Raw genomic sequence first — 26,061 nt, 5'->3', positions numbered from 1 at the left:
CAATACCATAAGTAACGTACTCCACCGCAATGGTCTCCGTTCCAGACGAGCCCGTAAGGTACCTTTACTTTCAAAGCGTCATGTCAAGGCTCGTCTACAGTTTGCTCATGATCACTTGGAGGACTCTGAGACAGACTGGTTCAAGGTTCTCTGGTCTGATGAGACCAAGATCGAGATCTTTGGTGCCAACCACACACGTGACGTTTGGAGACTGGATGGCACTGCATACGACCCCAAGAATACCATCCCTACAGTCAAGCATGGTGGTGGCAGCATCATGCTGTGGGGCTGTTTCTCAGCCAAGGGGCCTGGCCATCTGGTCCGCATCCATGGGAAGATGGCTAGCACGGCCTACCTGGAGATTTTGGCCAAGAACCTCCGCTCCTCCATCAAGGAACTTAAGATGGGTCATCATTTCATCTTCCAACAAGACAATGACCCAAAGCACACAGCCAAGAAAACCAAGGCCTGGTTCAAGAGGGAAAAAATCAAGGTGTTGCAGTGGCCTAGTCAGTCTCCTGACCTTAACCCAATTGAAAACTTGTGGAAGGAGCTCAAGATTAAAGTCCACATAAGACACCCAAAGAACCTAGATAACTTGGAGAAGATCTGCATGGAGGAGTGGGCCAAGATAACTCCAGAGACCTGTGCCGGCCTGATCAGGTCTTATAAAAGACGATTATTAGCTGTAATTGCAAACAAGGGTTATTCCACAAAATATTAAACCTAGGGGTTGAATAATAATTGACCCACACTTTTATGTTGAATATTTATTAAAATTTAACTGAGCAACATAACTTGTTGGTTTGTAAGATTTATGCATCTGTTAATAAATTCTGCTCTTGTTTGAAGTTTGCAGGCTCTAACTTATTTGCATCTTATCAAACCTGCTAAATCTGCAGGGGGTTGAATACTACTTGTAGGCACTGTATAAAGAAACAACAAAGAGCCAGCACCAATGTGCACTAAGGCATCAAATATTCCAAACTGCATTATAAAAATTTTTTTTTTTGAGATTTTTGGCAAAAAATTGCAATTTCTTGAGCTGCTTCGCCACGTCACGGCAAATCTCATTTGAAGCAGTCCTACACTAAAATATTTTTATAAAATGTGCCATGCGGCCTCACATATAAATAGCAGAACTGCTCTCAGCAGCACTCACCTGGTCTATTGCAGTCCCGTACCCATGACTGAGTCATGGCTGTGGGCGGGACAGGTCCAAGCAAATGCTGCATGAAGTATATATATAGCCTGTGGACAAAGCCTGATGACCCAATGTGAACAGTCACCAAACGCCAAAATCTATACAGATGGAATACATCCCAAATTGGGGTGCATAGCAAGGTGGAGGTCAACCACCGACCAATTCAACAAAGAAACAACAAAGAGCCAGCACCAATGTGCACTAAGGCATCAAATATTCCAAACTGCATTATAAAAATTTTTTTTTTGAGATTTTTGGCAAAAAATTGCAATTTCTTGAGCTGCTTCGCCACGTCACGGCAAATCTCATTTGAAGCAGTCCTACACTAAAATATTTTTATAAAATGTGCCATGCGGCCTCACATATAAATAGCAGAACTGCTCTCAGCAGCACTCACCTGGTCTATTGCAGTCCCGTACCCATGACTGAGTCATGGCTGTGGGCGGGACAGGTCCAAGCAAATGCTGCATGAAGTATATATATAGCCTGTGGACAAAGCCTGATGACCCAATGTGAACAGTCACCAAACGCCAAAATCTATACAGATGGAATACATCCCAAATTGGGGTGCATAGCAAGGTGGAGGTCAACCACCGACCAATTCAACAAAGAAACAACAAAGAGCCAGCACCAATGTGCACTAAGGCATCAAATATTCCAAACTGCATTATAAAAATTTTTTTTTGAGATTTTTGGCAAAAAATTGCAATTTCTTGAGCTGCTTCGCCACGTCACGGCAAATCTCATTTGAAGCAGTCCTACACTAAAATATTTTTATAAAATGTGCCATGCGGCCTCACATATAAATAGCAGAACTGCTCTCAGCAGCACTCACCTGGTCTATTGCAGTCCCGTACCCATGACTGAGTCATGGCTGTGGGCGGGACAGGTCCAAGCAAATGCTGCATGAAGTATATATATAGCCTGTGGACAAAGCCTGATGACCCAATGTGAACAGTCACCAAACGCCAAAATCTATACAGATGGAATACATCCCAAATTGGGGTGCATAGCAAGGTGGAGGTCAACCACCGACCAATTCAACAAAGAAACAACAAAGAGCCAGCACCAATGTGCACTAAGGCATCAAATATTCCAAACTGCATTATAAAAATTTTTTTTTTTTGAGATTTTTGGCAAAAAATTGCAATTTCTTGAGCTGCTTCGCCACGTCACGGCAAATCTCATTTGAAGCAGTCCTACACTAAAATATTTTTATAAAATGTGCCATGCGGCCTCACATATAAATAGCAGAACTGCTCTCAGCAGCACTCACCTGGTCTATTGCAGTCCCGTACCCATGACTGAGTCATGGCTGTGGGCGGGACAGGTCCAAGCAAATGCTGCATGAAGTATATATATAGCCTGTGGACAAAGCCTGATGACCCAATGTGAACAGTCACCAAACGCCAAAATCTATACAGATGGAATACATCCCAAATTGGGGTGCATAGCAAGGTGGAGGTCAACCACCGACCAATTCAACAAAGAAACAACAAAGAGCCAGCACCAATGTGCACTAAGGCATCAAATATTCCAAACTGCATTATAAAAATTTTTTTTTGAGATTTTTGGCAAAAAATTGCAATTTCTTGAGCTGCTTCGCCACGTCACGGCAAATCTCATTTGAAGCAGTCCTACACTAAAATATTTTTATAAAATGTGCCATGCGGCCTCACATATAAATAGCAGAACTGCTCTCAGCAGCACTCACCTGGTCTATTGCAGTCCCGTACCCATGACTGAGTCATGGCTGTGGGCGGGACAGGTCCAAGCAAATGCTGCATGAAGTATATATATAGCCTGTGGACAAAGCCTGATGACCCAATGTGAACAGTCACCAAACGCCAAAATCTATACAGATGGAATACATCCCAAATTGGGGTGCATAGCAAGGTGGAGGTCAACCACCGACCAATTCAACAAAGAAACAACAAAGAGCCAGCACCAATGTGCACTAAGGCATCAAATATTCCAAACTGCATTATAAAAATTTTTTTTTTTTGAGATTTTTGGCAAAAAATTGCAATTTCTTGAGCTGCTTCGCCACGTCACGGCAAATCTCATTTGAAGCAGTCCTACACTAAAATATTTTTATAAAATGTGCCATGCGGCCTCACATATAAATAGCAGAACTGCTCTCAGCAGCACTCACCTGGTCTATTGCAGTCCCGTACCCATGACTGAGTCATGGCTGTGGGCGGGACAGGTCCAAGCAAATGCTGCATGAAGTATATATATAGCCTGTGGACAAAGCCTGATGACCCAATGTGAACAGTCACCAAACGCCAAAATCTATACAGATGGAATACATCCCAAATTGGGGTGCATAGCAAGGTGGAGGTCAACCACCGACCAATTCAACAAAGAAACAACAAAGAGCCAGCACCAATGTGCACTAAGGCATCAAATATTCCAAACTGCATTATAAAAATTTTTTTTTGAGATTTTTGGCAAAAAATTGCAATTTCTTGAGCTGCTTCGCCACGTCACGGCAAATCTCATTTGAAGCAGTCCTACACTAAAATATTTTTATAAAATGTGCCATGCGGCCTCACATATAAATAGCAGAACTGCTCTCAGCAGCACTCACCTGGTCTATTGCAGTCCCGTACCCATGACTGAGTCATGGCTGTGGGCGGGACAGGTCCAAGCAAATGCTGCATGAAGTATATATATAGCCTGTGGACAAAGCCTGATGACCCAATGTGAACAGTCACCAAACGCCAAAATCTATACAGATGGAATACATCCCAAATTGGGGTGCATAGCAAGGTGGAGGTCAACCACCGACCAATTCAACAAAGAAACAACAAAGAGCCAGCACCAATGTGCACTAAGGCATCAAATATTCCAAACTGCATTATAAAAATTTTTTTTTTTGAGATTTTTGGCAAAAAATTGCAATTTCTTGAGCTGCTTCGCCACGTCACGGCAAATCTCATTTGAAGCAGTCCTACACTAAAATATTTTTATAAAATGTGCCATGCGGCCTCACATATAAATAGCAGAACTGCTCTCAGCAGCACTCACCTGGTCTATTGCAGTCCCGTACCCATGACTGAGTCATGGCTGTGGGCGGGACAGGTCCAAGCAAATGCTGCATGAAGTATATATATAGCCTGTGGACAAAGCCTGATGACCCAATGTGAACAGTCACCAAACGCCAAAATCTATACAGATGGAATACATCCCAAATTGGGGTGCATAGCAAGGTGGAGGTCAACCACCGACCAATTCAACAAAGAAACAACAAAGAGCCAGCACCAATGTGCACTAAGGCATCAAATATTCCAAACTGCATTATAAAAATTTTTTTTTGAGATTTTTGGCAAAAAATTGCAATTTCTTGAGCTGCTTCGCCACGTCACGGCAAATCTCATTTGAAGCAGTCCTACACTAAAATATTTTTATAAAATGTGCCATGCGGCCTCACATATAAATAGCAGAACTGCTCTCAGCAGCACTCACCTGGTCTATTGCAGTCCCGTACCCATGACTGAGTCATGGCTGTGGGCGGGACAGGTCCAAGCAAATGCTGCATGAAGTATATATATAGCCTGTGGACAAAGCCTGATGACCCAATGTGAACAGTCACCAAACGCCAAAATCTATACAGATGGAATACATCCCAAATTGGGGTGCATAGCAAGGTGGAGGTCAACCACCGACCAATTCAACAAAGAAACAACAAAGAGCCAGCACCAATGTGCACTAAGGCATCAAATATTCCAAACTGCATTATAAAAATTTTTTTTTGAGATTTTTGGCAAAAAATTGCAATTTCTTGAGCTGCTTCGCCACGTCACGGCAAATCTCATTTGAAGCAGTCCTACACTAAAATATTTTTATAAAATGTGCCATGCGGCCTCACATATAAATAGCAGAACTGCTCTCAGCAGCACTCACCTGGTCTATTGCAGTCCCGTACCCATGACTGAGTCATGGCTGTGGGCGGGACAGGTCCAAGCAAATGCTGCATGAAGTATATATATAGCCTGTGGACAAAGCCTGATGACCCAATGTGAACAGTCACCAAACGCCAAAATCTATACAGATGGAATACATCCCAAATTGGGGTGCATAGCAAGGTGGAGGTCAACCACCGACCAATTCAACAAAGAAACAACAAAGAGCCAGCACCAATGTGCACTAAGGCATCAAATATTCCAAACTGCATTATAAAAATTTTTTTTTGAGATTTTTGGCAAAAAATTGCAATTTCTTGAGCTGCTTCGCCACGTCACGGCAAATCTCATTTGAAGCAGTCCTACACTAAAATATTTTTATAAAATGTGCCATGCGGCCTCACATATAAATAGCAGAACTGCTCTCAGCAGCACTCACCTGGTCTATTGCAGTCCCGTACCCATGACTGAGTCATGGCTGTGGGCGGGACAGGTCCAAGCAAATGCTGCATGAAGTATATATATAGCCTGTGGACAAAGCCTGATGACCCAATGTGAACAGTCACCAAACGCCAAAATCTATACAGATGGAATACATCCCAAATTGGGGTGCATAGCAAGGTGGAGGTCAACCACCGACCAATTCAACAAAGAAACAACAAAGAGCCAGCACCAATGTGCACTAAGGCATCAAATATTCCAAACTGCATTATAAAAATTTTTTTTTTTTTTGAGATTTTTGGCAAAAAATTGCAATTTCTTGAGCTGCTTCGCCACGTCACGGCAAATCTCATTTGAAGCAGTCCTACACTAAAATATTTTTATAAAATGTGCCATGCGGCCTCACATATAAATAGCAGAACTGCTCTCAGCAGCACTCACCTGGTCTATTGCAGTCCCGTACCCATGACTGAGTCATGGCTGTGGGCGGGACAGGTCCAAGCAAATGCTGCATGAAGTATATATATAGCCTGTGGACAAAGCCTGATGACCCAATGTGAACAGTCACCAAACGCCAAAATCTATACAGATGGAATACATCCCAAATTGGGGTGCATAGCAAGGTGGAGGTCAACCACCGACCAATTCAACAAAGAAACAACAAAGAGCCAGCACCAATGTGCACTAAGGCATCAAATATTCCAAACTGCATTATAAAAATTTTTTTTTTTTTTGAGATTTTTGGCAAAAAATTGCAATTTCTTGAGCTGCTTCGCCACGTCACGGCAAATCTCATTTGAAGCAGTCCTACACTAAAATATTTTTATAAAATGTGCCATGCGGCCTCACATATAAATAGCAGAACTGCTCTCAGCAGCACTCACCTGGTCTATTGCAGTCCCGTACCCATGACTGAGTCATGGCTGTGGGCGGGACAGGTCCAAGCAAATGCTGCATGAAGTATATATATAGCCTGTGGACAAAGCCTGATGACCCAATGTGAACAGTCACCAAACGCCAAAATCTATACAGATGGAATACATCCCAAATTGGGGTGCATAGCAAGGTGGAGGTCAACCACCGACCAATTCAACAAAGAAACAACAAAGAGCCAGCACCAATGTGCACTAAGGCATCAAATATTCCAAACTGCATTATAAAAATTTTTTTTTGAGATTTTTGGCAAAAAATTGCAATTTCTTGAGCTGCTTCGCCACGTCACGGCAAATCTCATTTGAAGCAGTCCTACACTAAAATATTTTTATAAAATGTGCCATGCGGCCTCACATATAAATAGCAGAACTGCTCTCAGCAGCACTCACCTGGTCTATTGCAGTCCCGTACCCATGACTGAGTCATGGCTGTGGGCGGGACAGGTCCAAGCAAATGCTGCATGAAGTATATATATAGCCTGTGGACAAAGCCTGATGACCCAATGTGAACAGTCACCAAACGCCAAAATCTATACAGATGGAATACATCCCAAATTGGGGTGCATAGCAAGGTGGAGGTCAACCACCGACCAATTCAACAAAGAAACAACAAAGAGCCAGCACCAATGTGCACTAAGGCATCAAATATTCCAAACTGCATTATAAAAATTTATTTTTTTTTGAGATTTTTGGCAAAAAATTGCAATTTCTTGAGCTGCTTCGCCACGTCACGGCAAATCTCATTTGAAGCAGTCCTACACTAAAATATTTTTATAAAATGTGCCATGCGGCCTCACATATAAATAGCAGAACTGCTCTCAGCAGCACTCACCTGGTCTATTGCAGTCCCGTACCCATGACTGAGTCATGGCTGTGGGCGGGACAGGTCCAAGCAAATGCTGCATGAAGTATATATATAGCCTGTGGACAAAGCCTGATGACCCAATGTGAACAGTCACCAAACGCCAAAATCTATACAGATGGAATACATCCCAAATTGGGGTGCATAGCAAGGTGGAGGTCAACCACCGACCAATTCAACAAAGAAACAACAAAGAGCCAGCACCAATGTGCACTAAGGCATCAAATATTCCAAACTGCATTATAAAAATTTTTTTTTGAGATTTTTGGCAAAAAATTGCAATTTCTTGAGCTGCTTCGCCACGTCACGGCAAATCTCATTTGAAGCAGTCCTACACTAAAATATTTTTATAAAATGTGCCATGCGGCCTCACATATAAATAGCAGAACTGCTCTCAGCAGCACTCACCTGGTCTATTGCAGTCCCGTACCCATGACTGAGTCATGGCTGTGGGCGGGACAGGTCCAAGCAAATGCTGCATGAAGTATATATATAGCCTGTGGACAAAGCCTGATGACCCAATGTGAACAGTCACCAAACGCCAAAATCTATACAGATGGAATACATCCCAAATTGGGGTGCATAGCAAGGTGGAGGTCAACCACCGACCAATTCAACAAAGAAACAACAAAGAGCCAGCACCAATGTGCACTAAGGCATCAAATATTCCAAACTGCATTATAAAAATTTTTTTTTTTTTTTTTGAGATTTTTGGCAAAAAATTGCAATTTCTTGAGCTGCTTCGCCACGTCACGGCAAATCTCATTTGAAGCAGTCCTACACTAAAATATTTTTATAAAATGTGCCATGCGGCCTCACATATAAATAGCAGAACTGCTCTCAGCAGCACTCACCTGGTCTATTGCAGTCCCGTACCCATGACTGAGTCATGGCTGTGGGCGGGACAGGTCCAAGCAAATGCTGCATGAAGTATATATATAGCCTGTGGACAAAGCCTGATGACCCAATGTGAACAGTCACCAAACGCCAAAATCTATACAGATGGAATACATCCCAAATTGGGGTGCATAGCAAGGTGGAGGTCAACCACCGACCAATTCAACAAAGAAACAACAAAGAGCCAGCACCAATGTGCACTAAGGCATCAAATATTCCAAACTGCATTATAAAAATTTTTTTTTTTTGAGATTTTTGGCAAAAAATTGCAATTTCTTGAGCTGCTTCGCCACGTCACGGCAAATCTCATTTGAAGCAGTCCTACACTAAAATATTTTTATAAAATGTGCCATGCGGCCTCACATATAAATAGCAGAACTGCTCTCAGCAGCACTCACCTGGTCTATTGCAGTCCCGTACCCATGACTGAGTCATGGCTGTGGGCGGGACAGGTCCAAGCAAATGCTGCATGAAGTATATATATAGCCTGTGGACAAAGCCTGATGACCCAATGTGAACAGTCACCAAACGCCAAAATCTATACAGATGGAATACATCCCAAATTGGGGTGCATAGCAAGGTGGAGGTCAACCACCGACCAATTCAACAAAGAAACAACAAAGAGCCAGCACCAATGTGCACTAAGGCATCAAATATTCCAAACTGCATTATAAAAATTTTTTTTTTTTTGAGATTTTTGGCAAAAAATTGCAATTTCTTGAGCTGCTTCGCCACGTCACGGCAAATCTCATTTGAAGCAGTCCTACACTAAAATATTTTTATAAAATGTGCCATGCGGCCTCACATATAAATAGCAGAACTGCTCTCAGCAGCACTCACCTGGTCTATTGCAGTCCCGTACCCATGACTGAGTCATGGCTGTGGGCGGGACAGGTCCAAGCAAATGCTGCATGAAGTATATATATAGCCTGTGGACAAAGCCTGATGACCCAATGTGAACAGTCACCAAACGCCAAAATCTATACAGATGGAATACATCCCAAATTGGGGTGCATAGCAAGGTGGAGGTCAACCACCGACCAATTCAACAAAGAAACAACAAAGAGCCAGCACCAATGTGCACTAAGGCATCAAATATTCCAAACTGCATTATAAAAATTTTTTTTTTGAGATTTTTGGCAAAAAATTGCAATTTCTTGAGCTGCTTCGCCACGTCACGGCAAATCTCATTTGAAGCAGTCCTACACTAAAATATTTTTATAAAATGTGCCATGCGGCCTCACATATAAATAGCAGAACTGCTCTCAGCAGCACTCACCTGGTCTATTGCAGTCCCGTACCCATGACTGAGTCATGGCTGTGGGCGGGACAGGTCCAAGCAAATGCTGCATGAAGTATATATATAGCCTGTGGACAAAGCCTGATGACCCAATGTGAACAGTCACCAAACGCCAAAATCTATACAGATGGAATACATCCCAAATTGGGGTGCATAGCAAGGTGGAGGTCAACCACCGACCAATTCAACAAAGAAACAACAAAGAGCCAGCACCAATGTGCACTAAGGCATCAAATATTCCAAACTGCATTATAAAAATTTTTTTTTTGAGATTTTTGGCAAAAAATTGCAATTTCTTGAGCTGCTTCGCCACGTCACGGCAAATCTCATTTGAAGCAGTCCTACACTAAAATATTTTTATAAAATGTGCCATGCGGCCTCACATATAAATAGCAGAACTGCTCTCAGCAGCACTCACCTGGTCTATTGCAGTCCCGTACCCATGACTGAGTCATGGCTGTGGGCGGGACAGGTCCAAGCAAATGCTGCATGAAGTATATATATAGCCTGTGGACAAAGCCTGATGACCCAATGTGAACAGTCACCAAACGCCAAAATCTATACAGATGGAATACATCCCAAATTGGGGTGCATAGCAAGGTGGAGGTCAACCACCGACCAATTCAACAAAGAAACAACAAAGAGCCAGCACCAATGTGCACTAAGGCATCAAATATTCCAAACTGCATTATAAAAATTTTTTTTTGAGATTTTTGGCAAAAAATTGCAATTTCTTGAGCTGCTTCGCCACGTCACGGCAAATCTCATTTGAAGCAGTCCTACACTAAAATATTTTTATAAAATGTGCCATGCGGCCTCACATATAAATAGCAGAACTGCTCTCAGCAGCACTCACCTGGTCTATTGCAGTCCCGTACCCATGACTGAGTCATGGCTGTGGGCGGGACAGGTCCAAGCAAATCTGTATAGATTTTAGCGTTTGGTGACTGTTCACATTGGGTCATCAGGCTTTGTCCACAGGCTATATATATACTTCATGCAGCATTTGCTTGGACCTGTCCCGCCCACAGCCATGACTCAGTCATGGGTACGGGACTGCAATAGACCAGGTGAGTGCTGCTGAGAGCAGTTCTGCTATTTATATGTGAGGCCGCATGGCACATTTTATAAAAATATTTTAGTGTAGGACTGCTTCAAATGAGATTTGCCGTGACGTGGCGAAGCAGCTCAAGAAATTGCAATTTTTTGCCAAAAATCTCAAAAAAAATTTTTATAATGCAGTTTGGAATATTTGATGCCTTAGTGCACATTGGTGCTAGCTCTTTGTTGTTTCTTTGTTGAATTGGTCGGTGGTTGACCTCCACCTTGCTATGCACCCCAATTTGGGATGTATTCCATCTGTATAGATTTTAGCGTTTGGTGACTGTTCACATTGGGTCATCAGGCTTTGTCCACAGGCTATATATATACTTCATGCAGCATTTGCTTGGACCTGTCCCGCCCACAGCCATGACTCAGTCATGGGTACGGGACTGCAATAGACCAGGTGAGTGCTGCTGAGAGCAGTTCTGCTATTTATATGTGAGGCCGCATGGCACATTTTATAAAAATATTTTAGTGTAGGACTGCTTCAAATGAGATTTGCCGTGACGTGGCGAAGCAGCTCAAGAAATTGCAATTTTTTGCCAAAAATCTCAAAAAAAATTTTTATAATGCAGTTTGGAATATTTGATGCCTTAGTGCACATTGGTGCTAGCTCTTTGTTGTTTCTTTGTTGAATTGGTCGGTGGTTGACCTCCACCTTGCTATGCACCCCAATTTGGGATGTATTCCATCTGTATAGATTTTAGCGTTTGGTGACTGTTCACATTGGGTCATCAGGCTTTGTCCACAGGCTATATATATACTTCATGCAGCATTTGCTTGGACCTGTCCCGCCCACAGCCATGACTCAGTCATGGGTACGGGACTGCAATAGACCAGGTGAGTGCTGCTGAGAGCAGTTCTGCTATTTATATGTGAGGCCGCATGGCACATTTTATAAAAATATTTTAGTGTAGGACTGCTTCAAATGAGATTTGCCGTGACGTGGCGAAGCAGCTCAAGAAATTGCAATTTTTTGCCAAAAATCTCAAAAAAAAAAAAAAAAATTTTTATAATGCAGTTTGGAATATTTGATGCCTTAGTGCACATTGGTGCTAGCTCTTTGTTGTTTCTTTGTTGAATTGGTCGGTGGTTGACCTCCACCTTGCTATGCACCCCAATTTGGGATGTATTCCATCTGTATAGATTTTAGCGTTTGGTGACTGTTCACATTGGGTCATCAGGCTTTGTCCACAGGCTATATATATACTTCATGCAGCATTTGCTTGGACCTGTCCCGCCCACAGCCATGACTCAGTCATGGGTACGGGACTGCAATAGACCAGGTGAGTGCTGCTGAGAGCAGTTCTGCTATTTATATGTGAGGCCGCATGGCACATTTTATAAAAATATTTTAGTGTAGGACTGCTTCAAATGAGATTTGCCGTGACGTGGCGAAGCAGCTCAAGAAATTGCAATTTTTTGCCAAAAATCTCAAAAAAAATTTTTATAATGCAGTTTGGAATATTTGATGCCTTAGTGCACATTGGTGCTAGCTCTTTGTTGTTTCTTTGTTGAATTGGTCGGTGGTTGACCTCCACCTTGCTATGCACCCCAATTTGGGATGTATTCCATCTGTATAGATTTTAGCGTTTGGTGACTGTTCACATTGGGTCATCAGGCTTTGTCCACAGGCTATATATATACTTCATGCAGCATTTGCTTGGACCTGTCCCGCCCACAGCCATGACTCAGTCATGGGTACGGGACTGCAATAGACCAGGTGAGTGCTGCTGAGAGCAGTTCTGCTATTTATATGTGAGGCCGCATGGCACATTTTATAAAAATATTTTAGTGTAGGACTGCTTCAAATGAGATTTGCCGTGACGTGGCGAAGCAGCTCAAGAAATTGCAATTTTTTGCCAAAAATCTCAAAAAAAATTTTTATAATGCAGTTTGGAATATTTGATGCCTTAGTGCACATTGGTGCTAGCTCTTTGTTGTTTCTTTGTTGAATTGGTCGGTGGTTGACCTCCACCTTGCTATGCACCCCAATTTGGGATGTATTCCATCTGTATAGATTTTAGCGTTTGGTGACTGTTCACATTGGGTCATCAGGCTTTGTCCACAGGCTATATATATACTTCATGCAGCATTTGCTTGGACCTGTCCCGCCCACAGCCATGACTCAGTCATGGGTACGGGACTGCAATAGACCAGGTGAGTGCTGCTGAGAGCAGTTCTGCTATTTATATGTGAGGCCGCATGGCACATTTTATAAAAATATTTTAGTGTAGGACTGCTTCAAATGAGATTTGCCGTGACGTGGCGAAGCAGCTCAAGAAATTGCAATTTTTTGCCAAAAATCTCAAAAAAAATTTTTATAATGCAGTTTGGAATATTTGATGCCTTAGTGCACATTGGTGCTAGCTCTTTGTTGTTTCTTTGTTGAATTGGTCGGTGGTTGACCTCCACCTTGCTATGCACCCCAATTTGGGATGTATTCCATCTGTATAGATTTTAGCGTTTGGTGACTGTTCACATTGGGTCATCAGGCTTTGTCCACAGGCTATATATATACTTCATGCAGCATTTGCTTGGACCTGTCCCGCCCACAGCCATGACTCAGTCATGGGTACGGGACTGCAATAGACCAGGTGAGTGCTGCTGAGAGCAGTTCTGCTATTTATATGTGAGGCCGCATGGCACATTTTATAAAAATATTTTAGTGTAGGACTGCTTCAAATGAGATTTGCCGTGACGTGGCGAAGCAGCTCAAGAAATTGCAATTTTTTGCCAAAAATCTCAAAAAAAATTTTTATAATGCAGTTTGGAATATTTGATGCCTTAGTGCACATTGGTGCTAGCTCTTTGTTGTTTCTTTGTTGAATTGGTCGGTGGTTGACCTCCACCTTGCTATGCACCCCAATTTGGGATGTATTCCATCTGTATAGATTTTAGCGTTTGGTGACTGTTCACATTGGGTCATCAGGCTTTGTCCACAGGCTATATATATACTTCATGCAGCATTTGCTTGGACCTGTCCCGCCCACAGCCATGACTCAGTCATGGGTACGGGACTGCAATAGACCAGGTGAGTGCTGCTGAGAGCAGTTCTGCTATTTATATGTGAGGCCGCATGGCACATTTTATAAAAATATTTTAGTGTAGGACTGCTTCAAATGAGATTTGCCGTGACGTGGCGAAGCAGCTCAAGAAATTGCAATTTTTTGCCAAAAATCTCAAAAAAAATTTTTATAATGCAGTTTGGAATATTTGATGCCTTAGTGCACATTGGTGCTAGCTCTTTGTTGTTTCTTTGTTGAATTGGTCGGTGGTTGACCTCCACCTTGCTATGCACCCCAATTTGGGATGTATTCCATCTGTATAGATTTTAGCGTTTGGTGACTGTTCACATTGGGTCATCAGGCTTTGTCCACAGGCTATATATATACTTCATGCAGCATTTGCTTGGACCTGTCCCGCCCACAGCCATGACTCAGTCATGGGTACGGGACTGCAATAGACCAGGTGAGTGCTGCTGAGAGCAGTTCTGCTATTTATATGTGAGGCCGCATGGCACATTTTATAAAAATATTTTAGTGTAGGACTGCTTCAAATGAGATTTGCCGTGACGTGGCGAAGCAGCTCAAGAAATTGCAATTTTTTGCCAAAAATCTCAAAAAAAAATTTTTATAATGCAGTTTGGAATATTTGATGCCTTAGTGCACATTGGTGCTAGCTCTTTGTTGTTTCTTTGTTGAATTGGTCGGTGGTTGACCTCCACCTTGCTATGCACCCCAATTTGGGATGTATTCCATCTGTATAGATTTTAGCGTTTGGTGACTGTTCACATTGGGTCATCAGGCTTTGTCCACAGGCTATATATATACTTCATGCAGCATTTGCTTGGACCTGTCCCGCCCACAGCCATGACTCAGTCATGGGTACGGGACTGCAATAGACCAGGTGAGTGCTGCTGAGAGCAGTTCTGCTATTTATATGTGAGGCCGCATGGCACATTTTATAAAAATATTTTAGTGTAGGACTGCTTCAAATGAGATTTGCCGTGACGTGGCGAAGCAGCTCAAGAAATTGCAATTTTTTGCCAAAAATCTCAAAAAAAATTTTTATAATGCAGTTTGGAATATTTGATGCCTTAGTGCACATTGGTGCTAGCTCTTTGTTGTTTCTTTGTTGAATTGGTCGGTGGTTGACCTCCACCTTGCTATGCACCCCAATTTGGGATGTATTCCATCTGTATAGATTTTAGCGTTTGGTGACTGTTCACATTGGGTCATCAGGCTTTGTCCACAGGCTATATATATACTTCATGCAGCATTTGCTTGGACCTGTCCCGCCCACAGCCATGACTCAGTCATGGGTACGGGACTGCAATAGACCAGGTGAGTGCTGCTGAGAGCAGTTCTGCTATTTATATGTGAGGCCGCATGGCACATTTTATAAAAATATTTTAGTGTAGGACTGCTTCAAATGAGATTTGCCGTGACGTGGCGAAGCAGCTCAAGAAATTGCAATTTTTTGCCAAAAATCTCAAAAAAAAATTTTTATAATGCAGTTTGGAATATTTGATGCCTTAGTGCACATTGGTGCTAGCTCTTTGTTGTTTCTTTGTTGAATTGGTCGGTGGTTGACCTCCACCTTGCTATGCACCCCAATTTGGGATGTATTCCATCTGTATAGATTTTAGCGTTTGGTGACTGTTCACATTGGGTCATCAGGCTTTGTCCACAGGCTATATATATACTTCATGCAGCATTTGCTTGGACCTGTCCCGCCCACAGCCATGACTCAGTCATGGGTACGGGACTGCAATAGACCAGGTGAGTGCTGCTGAGAGCAGTTCTGCTATTTATATGTGAGGCCGCATGGCACATTTTATAAAAATATTTTAGTGTAGGACTGCTTCAAATGAGATTTGCCGTGACGTGGCGAAGCAGCTCAAGAAATTGCAATTTTTTGCCAAAAATCTCAAAAAAAAATTTTTATAATGCAGTTTGGAATATTTGATGCCTTAGTGCACATTGGTGCTAGCTCTTTGTTGTTTCTTTGTTGAATTGGTCGGTGGTTGACCTCCACCTTGCTATGCACCCCAATTTGGGATGTATTCCATCTGTATAGATTTTAGCGTTTGGTGACTGTTCACATTGGGTCATCAGGCTTTGTCCACAGGCTATATATATACTTCATGCAGCATTTGCTTGGACCTGTCCCGCCCACAGCCATGACTCAGTCATGGGTACGGGACTGCAATAGACCAGGTGAGTGCTGCTGAGAGCAGTTCTGCTATTTATATGTGAGGCCGCATGGCACATTTTATAAAAATATTTTAGTGTAGGACTGCTTCAAATGAGATTTGCCGTGACGTGGCGAAGCAGCTCAAGAAATTGCAATTTTTTGCCAAAAATCTCAAAAAAAATTTTTATAATGCAGTTTGGAATATTTGATGCCTTAGTGCACATTGGTGCTAGCTCTTTGTTGTTTCTTTGTTGAATTGGTCGGTGGTTGACCTCCACCTTGCTATGCACCCCAATTTGGGATGTATTCCATCTGTATAGATTTTAGCGTTTGGTGACTGTTCACATTGGGTCATCAGGCTTTGTCCACAGGCTATATATATACTTCATGCAGCATTTGCTTGGACCTGTCCCGCCCACAGCCATGACTCAGTCATGGGTACGGGACTGCAATAGACCAGGTGAGTGCTGCTGAGAGCAGTTCTGCTATTTATATGTGAGGCCGCATGGCACATTTTATAAAAATATTTTAGTGTAGGACTGCTTCAAATGAGATTTGCCGTGACGTGGCGAAGCAGCTCAAGAAATTGCAATTTTTTGCCAAAAATCTCAAAAAAAATTTTTATAATGCAGTTTGGAATATTTGATGCCTTAGTGCACATTGGTGCTAGCTCTTTGTTGTTTCTTTGTTGAATTGGTCGGTGGTTGACCTCCACCTTGCTATGCACCCCAATTTGGGATGTATTCCATCTGTATAGATTTTAGCGTTTGGTGACTGTTCACATTGGGTCATCAGGCTTTGTCCACAGGCTATATATATACTTCATGCAGCATTTGCTTGGACCTGTCCCGCCCACAGCCATGACTCAGTCATGGGTACGGGACTGCAATAGACCAGGTGAGTGCTGCTGAGAGCAGTTCTGCTATTTATATGTGAGGCCGCATGGCACATTTTATAAAAATATTTTAGTGTAGGACTGCTTCAAATGAGATTTGCCGTGACGTGGCGAAGCAGCTCAAGAAATTGCAATTTTTTGCCAAAAATCTCAAAAAAAATTTTTATAATGCAGTTTGGAATATTTGATGCCTTAGTGCACATTGGTGCTAGCTCTTTGTTGTTTCTTTGTTGAATTGGTCGGTGGTTGACCTCCACCTTGCTATGCACCCCAATTTGGGATGTATTCCATCTGTATAGATTTTAGCGTTTGGTGACTGTTCACATTGGGTCATCAGGCTTTGTCCACAGGCTATATATATACTTCATGCAGCATTTGCTTGGACCTGTCCCGCCCACAGCCATGACTCAGTCATGGGTACGGGACTGCAATAGACCAGGTGAGTGCTGCTGAGAGCAGTTCTGCTATTTATATGTGAGGCCGCATGGCACATTTTATAAAAATATTTTAGTGTAGGACTGCTTCAAATGAGATTTGCCGTGACGTGGCGAAGCAGCTCAAGAAATTGCAATTTTTTGCCAAAAATCTCAAAAAAAAATTTTTATAATGCAGTTTGGAATATTTGATGCCTTAGTGCACATTGGTGCTAGCTCTTTGTTGTTTCTTTGTTGAATTGGTCGGTGGTTGACCTCCACCTTGCTATGCACCCCAATTTGGGATGTATTCCATCTGTATAGATTTTAGCGTTTGGTGACTGTTCACATTGGGTCATCAGGCTTTGTCCACAGGCTATATATATACTTCATGCAGCATTTGCTTGGACCTGTCCCGCCCACAGCCATGACTCAGTCATGGGTACGGGACTGCAATAGACCAGGTGAGTGCTGCTGAGAGCAGTTCTGCTATTTATATGTGAGGCCGCATGGCACATTTTATAAAAATATTTTAGTGTAGGACTGCTTCAAATGAGATTTGCCGTGACGTGGCGAAGCAGCTCAAGAAATTGCAATTTTTTGCCAAAAATCTCAAAAAAAAATTTTTATAATGCAGTTTGGAATATTTGATGCCTTAGTGCACATTGGTGCTAGCTCTTTGTTGTTTCTTTGTTGAATTGGTCGGTGGTTGACCTCCACCTTGCTATGCACCCCAATTTGGGATGTATTCCATCTGTATAGATTTTAGCGTTTGGTGACTGTTCACATTGGGTCATCAGGCTTTGTCCACAGGCTATATATATACTTCATGCAGCATTTGCTTGGACCTGTCCCGCCCACAGCCATGACTCAGTCATGGGTACGGGACTGCAATAGACCAGGTGAGTGCTGCTGAGAGCAGTTCTGCTATTTATATGTGAGGCCGCATGGCACATTTTATAAAAATATTTTAGTGTAGGACTGCTTCAAATGAGATTTGCCGTGACGTGGCGAAGCAGCTCAAGAAATTGCAATTTTTTGCCAAAAATCTCAAAAAAAATTTTTATAATGCAGTTTGGAATATTTGATGCCTTAGTGCACATTGGTGCTAGCTCTTTGTTGTTTCTTTGTTGAATTGGTCGGTGGTTGACCTCCACCTTGCTATGCACCCCAATTTGGGATGTATTCCATCTGTATAGATTTTAGCGTTTGGTGACTGTTCACATTGGGTCATCAGGCTTTGTCCACAGGCTATATATATACTTCATGCAGCATTTGCTTGGACCTGTCCCGCCCACAGCCATGACTCAGTCATGGGTACGGGACTGCAATAGACCAGGTGAGTGCTGCTGAGAGCAGTTCTGCTATTTATATGTGAGGCCGCATGGCACATTTTATAAAAATATTTTAGTGTAGGACTGCTTCAAATGAGATTTGCCGTGACGTGGCGAAGCAGCTCAAGAAATTGCAATTTTTTGCCAAAAATCTCAAAAAAAAAATTTTTATAATGCAGTTTGGAATATTTGATGCCTTAGTGCACATTGGTGCTAGCTCTTTGTTGTTTCTTTGTTGAATTGGTCGGTGGTTGACCTCCACCTTGCTATGCACCCCAATTTGGGATGTATTCCATCTGTATAGATTTTAGCGTTTGGTGACTGTTCACATTGGGTCATCAGGCTTTGTCCACAGGCTATATATATACTTCATGCAGCATTTGCTTGGACCTGTCCCGCCCACAGCCATGACTCAGTCATGGGTACGGGACTGCAATAGACCAGGTGAGTGCTGCTGAGAGCAGTTCTGCTATTTATATGTGAGGCCGCATGGCACATTTTATAAAAATATTTTAGTGTAGGACTGCTTCAAATGAGATTTGCCGTGACGTGGCGAAGCAGCTCAAGAAATTGCAATTTTTTGCCAAAAATCTCAAAAAAAATTTTTATAATGCAGTTTGGAATATTTGATGCCTTAGTGCACATTGGTGCTAGCTCTTTGTTGTTTCTTTGTTGAATTGGTCGGTGGTTGACCTCCACCTTGCTATGCACCCCAATTTGGGATGTATTCCATCTGTATAGATTTTAGCGTTTGGTGACTGTTCACATTGGGTCATCAGGCTTTGTCCACAGGCTATATATATACTTCATGCAGCATTTGCTTGGACCTGTCCCGCCCACAGCCATGACTCAGTCATGGGTACGGGACTGCAATAGACCAGGTGAGTGCTGCTGAGAGCAGTTCTGCTATTTATATGTGAGGCCGCATGGCACATTTTATAAAAATATTTTAGTGTAGGACTGCTTCAAATGAGATTTGCCGTGACGTGGCGAAGCAGCTCAAGAAATTGCAATTTTTTGCCAAAAATCTCAAAAAAAATTTTTATAATGCAGTTTGGAATATTTGATGCCTTAGTGCACATTGGTGCTAGCTCTTTGTTGTTTCTTTGTTGAATTGGTCGGTGGTTGACCTCCACCTTGCTATGCACCCCAATTTGGGATGTATTCCATCTGTATAGATTTTAGCGTTTGGTGACTGTTCACATTGGGTCATCAGGCTTTGTCCACAGGCTATATATATACTTCATGCAGCATTTGCTTGGACCTGTCCCGCCCACAGCCATGACTCAGTCATGGGTACGGGACTGCAATAGACCAGGTGAGTGCTGCTGAGAGCAGTTCTGCTATTTATATGTGAGGCCGCATGGCACATTTTATAAAAATATTTTAGTGTAGGACTGCTTCAAATGAGATTTGCCGTGACGTGGCGAAGCAGCTCAAGAAATTGCAATTTTTTGCCAAAAATCTCAAAAAAAAAAATTTTTATAATGCAGTTTGGAATATTTGATGCCTTAGTGCACATTGGTGCTAGCTCTTTGTTGTTTCTTTGTTGAATTGGTCGGTGGTTGACCTCCACCTTGCTATGCACCCCAATTTGGGATGTATTCCATCTGTATAGATTTTAGCGTTTGGTGACTGTTCACATTGGGTCATCAGGCTTTGTCCACAGGCTATATATATACTTCATGCAGCATTTGCTTGGACCTGTCCCGCCCACAGCCATGACTCAGTCATGGGTACGGGACTGCAATAGACCAGGTGAGTGCTGCTGAGAGCAGTTCTGCTATTTATATGTGAGGCCGCATGGCACATTTTATAAAAATATTTTAGTGTAGGACTGCTTCAAATGAGATTTGCCGTGACGTGGCGAAGCAGCTCAAGAAATTGCAATTTTTTGCCAAAAATCTCAAAAAAAATTTTTATAATGCAGTTTGGAATATTTGATGCCTTAGTGCACATTGGTGCTAGCTCTTTGTTGTTTCTTTGTTGAATTGGTCGGTGGTTGACCTCCACCTTGCTATGCACCCCAATTTGGGATGTATTCCATCTGTATAGATTTTAGCGTTTGGTGACTGTTCACATTGGGTCATCAGGCTTTGTCCACAGGCTATATATATACTTCATGCAGCATTTGCTTGGACCTGTCCCGCCCACAGCCATGACTCAGTCATGGGTACGGGACTGCAATAGACCAGGTGAGTGCTGCTGAGAGCAGTTCTGCTATTTATATGTGAGGCCGCATGGCACATTTTATAAAAATATTTTAGTGTAGGACTGCTTCAAATGAGATTTGCCGTGACGTGGCGAAGCAGCTCAAGAAATTGCAATTTTTTGCCAAAAATCTCAAAAAAAATTTTTATAATGCAGTTTGGAATATTTGATGCCTTAGTGCACATTGGTGCTAGCTCTTTGTTGTTTCTTTGTAGGCACTGTATATATGATTCCCATCTAGTTATGTACAGGTGAAAATGGGCCCCCTTACCTCTTGGGCTGCAGGTTGCACGAATGATCTATCTCCCCCTGCTGTCATCCAGGTATATATCCCTCATCACACTGCAGACAAAAAAAAATGATTATACTCACCATCCCTCTGCTCCCCCAGTGTGCGGTGTTGTCTTTGGTGACGGCAAGTGAATTCAGTGTGTAAGCGGTGCGTTGCTTGACGTCACTGCCATGCACCTGCAGTTACATGCGGACATCAGCTGCCGGAATATTCACTGCTCCCCATACCCGGAATTATGGACTTGAGGATCAGTGAATATTCATTCTCTAATAGCAGACACGCGTGATCACCCAGCTGCAGCATTAAGTTGGCGGCTGGGTGGTCATGTGCCTGCTATTAAAGAGGATGAATATTCACTGCTCCCCACACACAATTCTACCCACCCCTCGATGCCGGCTTCAGTGCTCAGAGGTAGACGGGATTATGGGAGTGAGGAGCAGTGAATATTGAAGAGTGAGTATTGAAGTATATCACATTGTATATAATTGCATTTCAAAGCTTGTTGTTTTGTTAATAAATGCTTGTAAATGTATATTCTTCATGCCTGGCTTTCTGTTGTTTAGATGTGATGATTTTGCCTCAGAACCTCTGGAGTTGAGGCAGAGCTGTAGACATTTCACACAAAAATAGGGAGGGGAGAATTTAATCACACTGCATCCTAGTGTTACGCTAGGTACAGGGATGTACCAAGCGCACGGAGGAAGGGAATGGAAGGGAAACCCTGTGTCTAGGAAGAAGGTGATCCCTGACTGAACCTACTGCTGCTCCCTGGGGTCCCTTATCACCCGAAATAGGTTCAGCACCTATGTGCCAAGCCGGATACCTGACCTTAGGTATCCTAATGCTGGGCCCTAAAGAGGGAACAGATGGGATGAGCTCTTTGTCAACCCCACTAAACAACTATAGAAAACACAGGGGGGACGGGACACGAGGAAATGCATGATCTACTTATCATTAATGTCTCAGGAAGGAGTTCAGCAGAGCTTTCAGCAACAACACCACAGAGGAGAACAAGCCACCTGCTTGCAACCTCGGTTTGAAGGAACTGAAAATATCTCCAGCACAATCCAAAGGAAGGAATGGGAATTTAAACACAAAGGGAATACTGATAATCAACAGGTGGGTGGAAGTCGAGCTCCTGCTGGGTCCAAAAGGGAGAGAGATAAATCCAGCAGGAATGCATTCTGTACGGACGCTGTGAGCATTGATGGCAAGAAACCACATGACATGACTGTCTGTCACCCGTGACACCTAGCTATGTGGAAGTTATTAAGACATTCCGGTCCCAATTCATCACACTTTTATACCAAGAAAGGTCACACAAACTTTGAAAAGTCTCACATACTTGGCTTAACTCAGAGTCGGTGAAGAGCAAGTAACATTTATGATACCTATGCTAGGGTTTTCGAAATTAATGGGGTTCTGTCACTAAGTGTTTAAGTCATAATTAAACGTCAGAATAATATAAAGACAGGGACTCTGATTCCAATGATGTGTCACTTACTGGGCTGCTTTCTGTAGTTTTGATAAAACACTGTATTACCGCTAGGGAATTATCACTAGAGAACTAGTAAACCTGCTGCCATGAAAACAGAGAAGATCCAGCACTCGTGTTCAATATATATAAAACTTGACTTTTATTTATATTCCATTAAAAATCCAATGCCAATCACATCCAGGATATAAAATCCCCATGAATGATGACATGTGGTGATGGTACGCGTTTCGAGCTGACACCCTCTTAATCTCAATCCAAGTAAACCAGCTGCCATGTATTCTCGTTCTCCATAAGCTCTGTATCACCCCCACCCCACCCCTGATTGGCAGCTTTCTGTCTATGCTTATTGTACACAGCTGACAATCAGTGGTGTGGGCGGGGTTATACACAAGAGCATTTCAAGAACTGGTAGATCTTAAGCAGATAAAACTGATTTTTATCAAAACTTCAGCAAGCAGCCAAGTAAGTGACACATCGCTGGAATAAGGGTCTCTGCTTATACAGGTCAGTTGGACATACGTTACAAGTAGCTTTGTTCCTCTTAATCTATAAATCACATCCTGAAGCCATACACTATTAATTTTATATATTTAATCTGAAAAGTAAGCAGTGTTTACCTCAGAAGTGGGGAACCTCAGGCCTGCGGGAAGCATGCGGCCCGCCATGACCTTCTCTGCGGCCCCTGGGCAGATTGCGGGGGACAGCAGTGTTTAAGCCGCCACTGCTGTCTTGCAGTCCACAGGCCCTTTAAATCCCCACATGCTCTGCTTCTGCATACCAGTGGGTTCTCCCGCTGTCCAGTGCCAGCTTGCTCAGGACTTATTTTGTGGGCAGGTTTAGCGCTCTGCGCTTCCATCCCACAGCAGCTTCATAGCTTCCAGCGGCGTGTGCCCGCCCTCTGGTGGTGTGCCTCCTCTCCGGTGCTGTGAGTCTGGCGCTGCTGTGTGTCCAGCGCCTGCCCTCTGCTGCTGTGTGCCCCGTCCAGTGCTTTGTGTCCCGCCCCCCCAGTTCTGTGTACCATCCTCCCCTCAGAGTTGCGTGCAACCCTCAATGCTGTGTATCCTCCCCAGGTTTGTGTCCCCCCAGTGATGTCAGGGCTCCTCAAGAGCTGTGTGCAGCCCCCCAGTGATGTCTGTGCTCCCCCCAGTAATGTCTGTGCAGCCCCCCAGTGATGTCTGTGCTCCCCAGTAATGTTTGTGCTCCCCCCAGTGATTTCTGTGCCTTCCCCCCCAGTGATGTCTGTGCCCTCCCCAGCAATGTCTGTACCCTGCAGTGATGTCTGTGCCATTCCCAGTAATTTCAAATATATAGGTGTACGGCACTCCTGGGGTTATGATTGGTGCTCAGATAGGGTCCAACTCCGTATTCATATAGAAAGAAGAATCCGGTACTCAATATTGTAGCGGAAAAAAGATGATCCCTTTAATTGGTATAATGTCAATATCATCGACGTTTCGGTCTATGACCTTCCTCATGTATACACTGTCAAAACGTGCTGGACACAAAGAAAACAGATAATCAGCTGTGAAATGCTGTGCAGAGCAGGTGAGGGATCTGAGATGAGAAAGAGGCACAATGGTGAATACATTATGTTAAAAAGTATAAGCCAACCATGAATAATCAGGAGTCACTGGAGGGAAAACACCTGACCAGGTGGAGAAAGTGAATACTGCACGCCTGCGGATAGCGGAGTCGCTGTGGTGAATGGCGTGATTGAGCTGTGATTGGGCGGGCTTTTTAAACCTCCAAGTGAGTGGTGATAGGTGCCGCGGGACCGGAAGTGATGCGGATCCTAATGGCGGCGCGCATATACATCTCGCTGAAATTTTTTTTTTTTTTAAAAAAAAGATAGGTGCAAAATATATATATATAAAATTTTCAATATTATATAAACAAATACATAGGTATACTAATGGATAAAATGTATTAACTTTAGTTAAAAGCAAAAAACTCAATGTCATTGTTTAATCCATAAGGTTTAAGAGTATTTAATTCAAATATCCATTGGCTTTCTGCTCTCGACATTTTTTAATAACCCCCCCTCTCCAGTCTTCCATTATTTTTTGGATCCCCCAAACTTGTGAACCAGAGAAGGATCCTCCATGTGTTTTCATATAATGTATAGAGAGGGGGTGTTTAGTACACTTTTTCTTCACATTTCTAATATGTTTTTATTTACAAATACAAATCGATATATATATATATATATATATATATATATATGGGGTCAAAAATTATCTCAAAGAATATTGAAAACCCCAGAATTATAAAATTATCCTTTATTATAACAAAGCTAAAATTGACTCACAGACACAATAAACACATTCAATGTCTCATCTGGGTTCAGCCAGTTAGGGGTTAAGTGAACAAATAGCAGTGCACAATTTATAAAGATATTCACATTATAGATATTAGAGGGTTTGTGTACAATTCATACTAATATTCGATTTTTGCCCTCCAAACCCCTGCTAAGCTCACTGCCAATCAATGTTATAGGAGCTGACTATAGAGACAAAAAGATTTTTCGTCTCTATGTCCAGTTCCAACCTTTACCCAGTTATAGACCTATAATATATAACCCCAGATATCCAGATATCACCCCTAGTAACACCTATTGATGTTTTCATTGACTGCTATTCAATATCCATATCACAGTCTTAATTAAAAAAAAAACACAGAGGAAAAACAGGGATGATCTTCAAAATTGGGTGCACCCTGGAATACCTTCAGGTTATTCCCAACAGAACCAAAACCCAACATATAGTGCAAACCCATCCATTGAACTGTTGATTTAAATATCGTGCACACCATGAAATGCCAAAAGAGGTCACTCCCTACAGGACAGAGGCTTAATATCGGCCTAAGACCGTCATCTGAACTGTTAACTTAGAAACATTTCCATAGTAAAACAAACACACACATATATGCCACAGATGGTATAAAATAAAAAGTCCAATAACCACAACTTGTTCCTTGGTAGGATTCTTGATAGATGAATAATTTATCACACATCCACTGGAAATTATTCTGAAGGGAAATATTTTTATAAATATCCTTCTTCACAGAGGTAGTTGATTTCAGAAGCGTGATATGTCGCAGGTTCCTTCTGGTAATGGTTAGACACTCTGTGCTTGATAGCTTCACACTCTTTAGGATACAATTTACACCTTACACCTCGACGCGTTTCCCCCCTTGTATGATAAAACCAAAGGGTTCATCAGGAGGTTTTATTGATCCATGAGTTTAATATCAATATTCAATATGGATCTAGAAAAGGGAGAGAGAAATATATACAGTCTCTCAGTATAGATGAAACATACTTCTTAATATATACATAAGAAGACTAATCCATTAAGGTCTTTAGCTATATAAAGCTATAAAATAGTCCCACTATTTTAGTGTTTAGGGAAAAAGATAGAAATTCCTGAAAATCAGGATAGTCCCCAAACCATAGATACTGTGATTATCCCACTTCACATATATAAATGATCACTTCACCATTATAGGCCTACTCCATATAAAATAAAATGGAGAGCCCAAAGATACATATATATATATATACCACTGTCGC

At 42.4% G+C, this 26,061-nt stretch overlaps 1 pseudogene; it reads right to left on the bottom strand.

Moving 5' to 3' along the window:
• Positions 1-26,061, bottom strand: part of LOC142259083 (uncharacterized) — a 113,764-nt pseudogene that overhangs the window by 69,376 nt on the left and 18,327 nt on the right.

This window comes from Anomaloglossus baeobatrachus (genome assembly GCF_048569485.1).
Source record: "Anomaloglossus baeobatrachus isolate aAnoBae1 chromosome 5 unlocalized genomic scaffold, aAnoBae1.hap1 SUPER_5_unloc_25, whole genome shotgun sequence".
NCBI lineage: Eukaryota > Metazoa > Chordata > Amphibia > Anura > Aromobatidae > Anomaloglossus > Anomaloglossus baeobatrachus.
This window is presented reverse-complemented; position numbering and strand designations above follow the sequence as displayed.